Source organism: Notothenia rossii (assembly GCF_949606895.1).
Source record: "Notothenia rossii genome assembly, chromosome: 2".
Taxonomy (NCBI): domain Eukaryota; kingdom Metazoa; phylum Chordata; class Actinopteri; order Perciformes; family Nototheniidae; genus Notothenia; species Notothenia rossii.
In genome coordinates this window covers 17366847-17376727 of record NC_136904.1, presented here as the reverse complement: position 1 = coordinate 17376727, position 9881 = coordinate 17366847, and positions in this window count along the sequence as shown.

Sequence of the window (9881 nt, the reverse complement as noted above, 5' to 3'; positions counted from 1 at the left end):
TGATAAAAGCAGGAAGTACTTTGATGGAAGCTTGCAGAAAGTCGGAGTCTGAAAACTGGCTCACAGCTTGAACAGAAAGTTCCAGAGCATGAATCTGCAACCAGAACAATTATAACACTTTAGTCAGTGAGCATAAACCTCCAAATTGGTTACTTTGTTAACTTAGATATATCTTTTATTTATAACTGTTTATTAAGAGTGCTTGTCCTACTGTTTATTCATATCATTGAATCAACACCTCCAGGTCTGCACAGCATGCAGTTGGTTTGTCGCTCACTCTTTACCTACACACCTGTCAGAAGTGATGGATGAACCAACACATAACTGATACGAAGAATGACTTTCTTGATGATTGTCATTAGTATTATATTATATGTAGTAGTATTGTAGTCAATGTAGTATAGTAGATTACGCTGACATCACTTCGTCTTCTTCCTCTTTGGGTTTACTGGCAGGCCGCAAAACCACTTCACGGCGAGTACAAAAAAAACGAGAACTACAATATAAAGCCCACCCGCTGTACACAGTGTTTTCAACTTGACGACTTTGTCGTTAATTTCGGCGGCTTTCCAAACCCTCCGGCTACTTATTTGTCAAAAGCGACTAACGACTAATCTAACGACTTGTAATGGTGTTATTAGGGACTTTTCTGGTGTTTGGAGATCACGTATTGTTCAGCAGTTAACGAGCCGCGGGTGTTGCCGTGAGCCCCTCTGCCCCCTACCCTGCCCTCACATAGTACTCACAGGCGCTAGTTGCCTCCCGCAGCAGCTCAGCTGCAGTCAGAGCAGAGAGGAGACAGCCACACCCTCCCGTATGGAGACTGTAAATGAATTGCGCATGCGCCAAGCCGTCCTGGTTTTGAGCGGGATTTAAATGTGAAATGTAAATGTATCTTCACTGTCACACTATAATAAATAACTGTCTTTGCTTTGCATTGACTCACACAGCCTCAGTCACTTAATCACCTCGTCCACTGTGTGTGTGCCTCTCTGTGACAAGCTAAACATTCAAGTAGGTCATCATGTTACAGTCTAAACTGTAATCACAAAAGTACAGAAAGGAATGGGAATCAAACCCTGAGTTAAAGGATGGTTGAACCCATTTATTGGAGATGACACACGGGCATACTGCCTTTATTGTAAGGGAGATTTCTACTAAAAACTATTAAAACTACTTTCTACTTTTTCTAATAGAGACATTTCTGATCTACTACTGTCGTCTGGATTTACTCTGGTTTCAAGTTTTGATGCTTGAAGGGGGTGGAACGTTTTTTTACCGCCATTACATGATATGCAAATTAGGCAATGACGTCATTTAGGGACTTCTGGCGACTTCTTTCCTTACTATGGAGTTGGCAACATGGCTGTACATGATATATATATATATATATATATATATATAATAGGTAGGCTCAGCAGAAAGACCGTAGTGCAAAGATAAAGTGTCACATGATTATCTACTAAATAGTGAATTCAGCATCAACTTCACCAAGATGAAGTTCTTATCTACCTAAGATACGTGTTACTTTATGTCCCTACTAGAATCCGAGCTCAAATGACTCAAACCAACAAAATGTCCAAGCAAAGAATCATGTGCACCATGAGGCTGGGTTATAAGGGTAATTTACAAATAAAATACCCCATTATAACAATCGACTTTATCTTTATGTATTTATTATATATTACCCCCTCAGGCCGATTTTGGAAAAGGACATTGTTACAATAGTTGTTATATGTTTCCACACGGACCCGGTTGAGGCGAACACACACCGGAGCAGGCATGCGGATGAAGCCAGGGTGTAAATGTTATGCTACGTTCTATGTAAAAGTTTAATAAAGTGTAAGCAGCTAAAAGTGCTTCAACCGTCCATTCTTGTAATATGAGGGGCAAGAATGAAACATGGTGGCAGCGGAAATTGGAAACTTGGAAGTAAGAGAGCAGTACAAAAGAAGATTAAAAAAACGACCTTTTGCTGTGCAGCTAACCAGCTAGCCTGTAGCTAATAACAAGCAGTGGGCTGGGGAAGACGCTCGTCGGTCGGCCATGGAAGGTTTGAAACCCCCATCAACATTGTGTTTGGTCTCTGGCAATCTTGCGAAGTCATGGAAATCATGGAAATCATGGAAAGAGGAGTTTACACTTTACTTGGAGCTTTCTTTGCCAGAGGCAGAAGAAACAATGAAGGTGAAATTGTTCTACTACCTGATTGGAGAGACTGGTAGAGAACTTTGTGAAACTCTGATGAGTGATGTGACTACAGCGAGGAGGACAGTGAAGAACATCATTGAAAAATTCGATGGACATTGCAACCCCAAGGTAAATGAAACAGTGGAGAGATATCGGTTTTTCGTGAGAAATCAGGGACAGGATGAAAACATTGATACATATGTCACTGATCTAAGAATGTTAGCCAGCACATGCAACTTTGGACAAATAAGAGACTCACTCATTCGTGATAGAATAGTATGTGGCATTATGGATTCAGGACTGAGAGAGGGATTACTCAGGGAGGACAACCAGACATTGGACAACTGCCTACAGTTGTGCAGGGCTACAGAACTGTCACGTGAAAATAGTAGAACCCTTGCAAGACATACAGTGGAGGAGGTGCACATGATGAAACAGACAGCATGGCAGGATAAGAACACAAACACAGTTTCATGCAAATTCTGTGGGATTACACATGAGAGGGACAAGAACAAGTGTCCAGCCTTTGGAAAGCGCTGCAAAAAATGTGGTAAAGAAAATCATTTTGCTGTCAAATGTAAAACCACACAGGATAAAGACAAGAGAGGAAGACAAGTACACCAAATGACTGAACAGGACAGTGAGGAATATGAGGACATCTTGAGTGTCACCACTGCAGAGATACTGACAGTGACTGGTAAAGAGGCCGGGGAGGACAAAGCCAAGAACAGCCAGCTTTTCGCAGGGATGCTAATCGGCAAGGAGCTGGTGAAGTTTCAGATAGACTGTGGAGCTAGCTGTAATGTCATCCCTGTGAATCTATTGAGCCCTGAAACTCAGCTGGAGAGCACTAAGACATTGCTGGTAATGTACAACAAGACCAGGCTGCATCCACTAGGCAAATGCAAGGTGAAGGTGAGAAACCCAAGGAACCAAAAACAGTACCGCCTGGAGTTTGAGGTGGTGAATGAGGACTGTAGACGACCACTGTTGGGAAAGAAGGCATGCGAAGCCATGAAACTCATCAAAGTACAGTATGAGAACATACTAGCTCTTGACAGTATTGTCACTGAAGTGAAATCAGCCCACGGTGGTCTACACATGCAACAAATACAGAAGGAGTACAGTGATGTGTTCACAGGTGATGGCTGCATGGAAGGAGAGTACAAGATCAAGATCGACGAGAGGGTGGAGCCAGTGAAACTCCCCAAACGACGAGTCCCGGTTGCCATGATGACTCCTCAAGTTAGAGCTGCAGGATCTACAAAGGAGAGAGATCATCACACCTGTGGAGAAAAGCACAGACTGGATAAGTAGTCTTGTCACAGTGCAGAAACCTAATGGCAAGCCAAGAATATGTATTGATCCAAGACCACTGAACAAGGCTCTAAAGCGGAGCCATTTCCCACTTCCTACCATTGATGACATCCTTCCAGACCTGTCGAGAGCGAAGGTGTTCACAGTTTTTGATGTCAAACATGGCTTTTGGCATGTGAAATTGGAGGAGGAGTCAAGCTATCTAACAACATTTGCTACACCGTTTGGCAGATTTAGGTGGCTCAAGATGCCTATGGGAATCAGCCCAGCACCTGAGATTTTCCAGCGGATGCTGAATCAAGCACTGGAGGGTCTGCCAGGCATCTACATCATAGCTGATGACGTATTGATCACAGGAGAAGGTGACACACAAGAAATGGCCTTCAAAGACCACGATGATAAATTGAGACAGTTTCTAAGCAGATGCAGAGAAAAGAATATCAAGCTGAATGCAGAGAAATTCAGGTTGAGGCAGCAGGAGGTGCCATATATTGGACACCTGCTGACAGCATATGGACTGAAAATTGACCCCGAGAAGATCAGGGCAGTGAGAGACATGCCAAGACCAACTGACGTGAAGGGTGTACAGAGACTGATGGGCATGGTAAATTATCTCTCTAAATTCTACAAACACCTGTCAGATGATTGTGAGATTGTGAGACAGCTCACACACAAGGAAAATATGTGACCCACAAGAGGAACTGACATTGCAGTGTGATGCTTCAGAAACGGGGCTGGGAGCAGCACTGACTCAAAAAGGGAAACCTGTAGCATTCGGGAGCAGAGCACTGACACCAACCGAAAGGGGCTATGCCCAAATAGAAAAAGAATGTTTAGCTATTGTCTATATGGCATGGAAAAGTTCCATCAATACACGTATGGCCGGAAAGTGACAGTACAGAGTGACCATAAGCCGTTGAAGAACATTGTCAAGAAGCCACTGTTAAGTGCACCAAAGAGACTCCAACGTATGTTGCTCAGACTTCAGAGATATGATTTTGATGTGATTTATGTCCCAGGTCGTGACATGTTACTTGCAGATACATTGAGTAGAGCATACTTACCAGAGAGCTCATCTGCAGGCCTACTTGCCGATCTCTGAAGAGAGACTGAGCACAATCCGCTCTGCTACACAAGGAGACAAAACGCTACAGACACTTAATAATAATAATAATAATGCATTTTATTTATATAGCGCTTTTCACGACTCAAAGACGCTTTACAATATGAGGGAGGGTAGACAAACAAGGACAGGCAAACAAGTAAGTATAGTAAAATAAATAATAAGGCAGTCAAGAGGAAATTGATTGAGAGGAGGGGGGCTTATGGGTAGGCAGAGTTGAAAAGATGTGTTTTGAGGCGGGACTGAAAGACTGTGAGGGACTCAGAGTCACGGAGATCTTGGGGGAGGGAATTCCAGAGCCTAGGAGCTGCCACTGAGAAGGCTCTGTCCCCAAAGCTGCAGAGTGTGGATGTGGGAATGGATAGGAGTCCGGCTGCGGTGGATCTGAGGGACCGTGGGGGTTGATAAGGAGTGAGAAGGTTTGTGAGATAAGGGGGGGCCAAATGGTGGAGTGCTTTGTAGGTGAGGACCATCATTTTGTAATTGATGCGATGGGAGACAGGAAGCCAGTGGAGCTCTTTGAGGACTGGGCTGATGTGATGCCATGATTTGGTATGTGTGAGGAGACGTGCAGCTGCATTTTGAACCCGTTGGAGTCTGTTGAGGGATGTAGTGCTGATGCCGTAAAGAATTGAGTTGCAGTAGTCAAGGCGGGAGGAAATGAAGGCATGGATTAGTCGTTCGGCTGTGGGGCGGGTGAGAGAGGGTAGGATTTTTGCAATATTGCGGAGGTGGAAAAATGAGGTTTTGACTGTTTGGCGGATGTGAGGTTCGAGGGAGAGGGTGGGGTCAAAGATTACGCCAAGGTTGCGTGCCTGATTGGAGGGGGAAACAATGGTGCCATCGATGGTGAGTGTTATGTTAGTGACCTTGCTGAGGGTGGATTTGGAGCCAATTAGGAGGAGTTCTGTTTTGTTGCTGTCTTGTTGCTGTTTACTTAGCAACACCATTCAGAAGGGATGGCCTAAACATAAGAAAGACACACCGATAGATATTATGCACTACTACTCATTCCAGGAGGAACTGAGTATACAGGATGACATCATCTTCAGAGGGGAGAGAGCTGTCATCCCATATTCACTACAAAGGGACATCACCCGCCGGATCCACTCCTCTCACCTGGGTGTGGAGGCATGCCTCAGGCGTGCCAGAGAATGTGTCTACTGGCCGGGAATGAATGAACAGATAAAAACGTTGATAGGGAAATGTGACATTTGCAGATCAGTTGACACGAAACAACAAAAAGAGACACTACATCCACATGAGGTACCAGGCAGACCATGGGCCAAGGTTGGTACAGATTTGTTTACCTTTAACGATAAGAACTACCTCATTACAGTGGACTACTATTCCAACTTTTGGGAAGTTGACTACCTACCTGATACAAAGTCAAGTACTGTGATTAGGAAGCTGAAAGCTCACTTTTCCCGTCAGGGGATTCCGCTTATTCTCTTTTCGGACAATGGGCCCCAGTATTCGTCCTAAGAGTTCCAGCGTTTCAGTCGGCTGTGGGAGTTCGAGCACAAAACGTCGTCTCCTGGATACCCACAGAGCGACGGGAAGGCCGAGTCCGCTGTGAAAACTGCAAAACGACTGATGCGACTGACAGGACCCGTACCTGGCTATGTTGGATCACCGCAACACACCTACTCAAGGACTGACTACAAGCCCGGCTCAGGGACTGCTTAGCAGGAGGAGCAGAACTCTACTACCTGCTCGGGACAGTCTCCTACAACCCGAGGTGAAACAGACATCACGAGAGCGGATTGACAGGCAGGAGAAGCAAGCCACATACTACAACAGCTAGATATAAGCTAAGCAGGGCCGGCCCTAGACTTTTGGGGGCCCTAAGCAAGATTTTGTTTGGGGGCCCCCCTCACTATAGCGCGTTCTCACTACACACAACACGGAACCAACTTTTGTCTTATGATGTTAGTATGAGCACACATATTTTACAAATAAGCATGTAAACACTAAAGTGGGACCTGAGAAGAGCAGCACAGTCTTTAAATTGATTACAAATAACTACCTAGGCTATAACTAATGACTATATAAACTCAGTGAACAGAAATATAGAAACTCCTCAGTCCTCAGTGACATATGTTTTGTTGTTGTGGCTCTGAGTCTGTACTCCAGCACATTAGATTTGAAATGAAACAAGGACTATGAGGTTAAAGTGCATACTGTGACCAAGTATTAAATATGACTACTTTGTTGAAGTGTATGTTAATTTGTCCAATATTACATTTGATCCCCCATTTTAGGGGATCAAAAGTACTCTGACAAATGAACATAAACTTGAATAAAGTAGTCATATCAGATAGCACTGATGAACTGACAGTACAGAATAAAAAGACTGACAAAGTGACCATCACTGTTCAAAAATAGATATTTTTAATAAAAAACACTCAACACTAAATAGAATATATAAATAGATCCAAAAATACCTTTAAAGGATTAAATAATATGTGCAAAAACAAACTGCTTAACAATGAAATGAAATGTAAAAAAACAAATGCAAATACAAATGTTCCTCTCGTACGTACAGTCAGAATTGTTCTCTTCTTGCTTTCCTGGAGGCAAAGTCATTGATGACCTGATCATAGGAGATCTGGCTGCCAATCTGGTGGTTTATGCTGATTATTGCCATTCCACTCAGGCGATCCTGGGCCATGGAGGACCTCAAGTATGTTTTTATCAGTTTGAGCTTCGAGAAGCATCTCTCTGCGGACGCCACTGTCACTGGAAGGGTACAGGCTATTCTCAGCGCTATCCAAAGATTTGGATAGATCTCACACAGCTCGTTTTCATTTAAGAAGGTGAGCATCTCCAATGTGGTCATATCTTCTTTGGGAAGCTCTGGAAGGCTTTGCATCTCCATGGCTAGCTCTCTCCAGTCAACGTCTGCCTCTTCGCCACAGGTCAATGTTTTTCCCAGCAGGGCACAGCAGGGCACATCCTTTTCCTTTTCATCTTACAGACGTAAGTGACTCATCATCCAGATTATGGAAGTTGTGAAGCACTCCAAACTTGTCTCTTACTTCCCCCAGGGACTTGAATCTGTCCTCCAAAGACTGGATGCCACAGTCCACCACAACATTAAAGAATCCTGTTTCCAGTCTCGTCATGGCATCAGCCACTGCCTCGTCAGCTGCCTCGTAGGCAAAATGCCTCTTTTTGCTCCGCAGCCTCTTTTCTTTCAGCACTGCCTCAACATTCATATTTCCACAGAGCTCTTTTGCTGTGGCCTGAGCATCTGTGAACCCAGTGGCCCTGTAGGTTACCAGCGATGCTTTGGTTTTGTCTAAGAGACGGACCGCAACATCCAGCTGCATGTTGACAGACTGAAGGAGCTTGCTAACTGTATTGATCTTTGACAGAATATCATACCAGACAACAGTGCAGATTTGGAATCTAAATGATCCAATTTCTTCTGCCAGGGATTGGGCCTCAATTCTGACCATGAGATCATTTGCGTTTTCCCTCACCTCTAGCAAAGCCTCCCTGACCTTATCCGTTTGGTAGCGCAACGGCTCGATGCTATTCACTCTGCTCTCCCACCGCGTCTCACTCCAGGACTTGAGAGTGATGTCCACATGTTTTTTCAGGATGGTCCACCTCTGGGGAGAACCTGAAAACAAGGTGTACAGCTTCTGAACATTACCAAAGAAGCAAGTAGCATCTATTGATCCTTTGGCTGAATCCGCCACCATCAAATTCAGTATGTGGGCTGCACAAGGAACATACAGAGCTCGAGGATTCTTCTCCAACAGCCTGGCCTGCACCCCTTTATTTCTGCCCTTCATGTTTGCACCATTGTCATAGGATTGTCCTCTGCAGTCCTCAAAGGGGATCTTCAGCTCCTCCAGCCTGTTCAAAATGAGTGTAGACAAACCAAGCCCTGTGGATGCAGGGGCTATGATGAACCCCAGAAAGTGCTCCCTGATCTCAGTCCTTTTCTTCACACTCACTGTTCGAATCACAACAGTCATCTGCTCCTGGTGGCTGACGTCTGGGGTGCAATCCAAAATGATGGCAAAATACTTGGACTCTTTGATTTCAGCCACCATTGCTGCAAGTATTGTGTCACTGATACAGGACATGAGTTCATTTTGGATTGTTTTACCCAAGTATGTAGTGTAATTTCCTCCACTGTCAATGCGTCTGTGTTCTTTCAGAACAGGGTCAAACTTGGCAATTAGCTCAACTTCTTTGAGGAAATTCCCGTTGTTGTGGTTATGTCAACAGTCCCTCTAAGTCCCAGGTTCCTCTCTGCTAGAGATTGGATGATGGAAACCAACCGAATGAGCACCTCTCTCCACCTCTTCTTCTCTGCCTCCAGGAGGTACAACTCTGTTTTGTCTATTGTCTTCCCTTTTCTAAGACGGAGCTCTAGTTCCTTCCAAGTCAACACACTTTTCACATGATCTGGGCTGTTGTCGTGTAGCTTCAGTAATGCGCCAATATTCACCCAGTCCTGTTGTCCCTCTGTTATGAGCTTTAATGATTTCTTGGAAAACAACTTGCAGCAAAAGCAGTAGACTGAATCATTGTTCTTGGAGTATATTAACCAGCTTCGCTTAACTTTCTCACCATTTACAAGTGTTCTAAACATGTAATGATAATGAAAGCTTCTGTTGTTTGGTGTTTTCGGGAATACAAAATCTCTGTCCACCTGTACTGGCCCCCTAATCACCAGATCTGTACGTACGTGATCGTTAAGTACTGATGGCCACCCAGTTGGATCCATTGGTGAACCAGAGAGAAAAGGAGTAGAAGTTACAGAGGTAGGTGTAGTAGGCGTAATGGTACTGCTCTCAACTTCAATGGGTACAGAAATACCTATTGGAAAATTAATTTTAAAAAATAAGTTTTTGTTACTTGACATGTTTACAAGTTGATGTTCCTGGCAATGAACAACACAGTTGAATGATTGAACACAATAGTAATAATAATATTCATAATAATAATAATAATAATAATAATAATAATACCATGATTGATTGGACATATAGTGCTTTGCTTTTCTTGACAAACAAAGTTAAGGTCTCTTTGATGTAGGCCTAAACTTACCAGCATTGTCAGAGGTGGTTTCTTCAGTGATTGAAGTTGATGGAACTGCTATGGAATAAAGAAGTATATCATTGTTTAATATATGACTATAGGACTGTCTCTAGATCAGCTGTCTTTTCACCACTATGGCGCTGCTTTTGAGATAGCTCCAAAGTGCTGATCCAGAATCAGTCCTTAA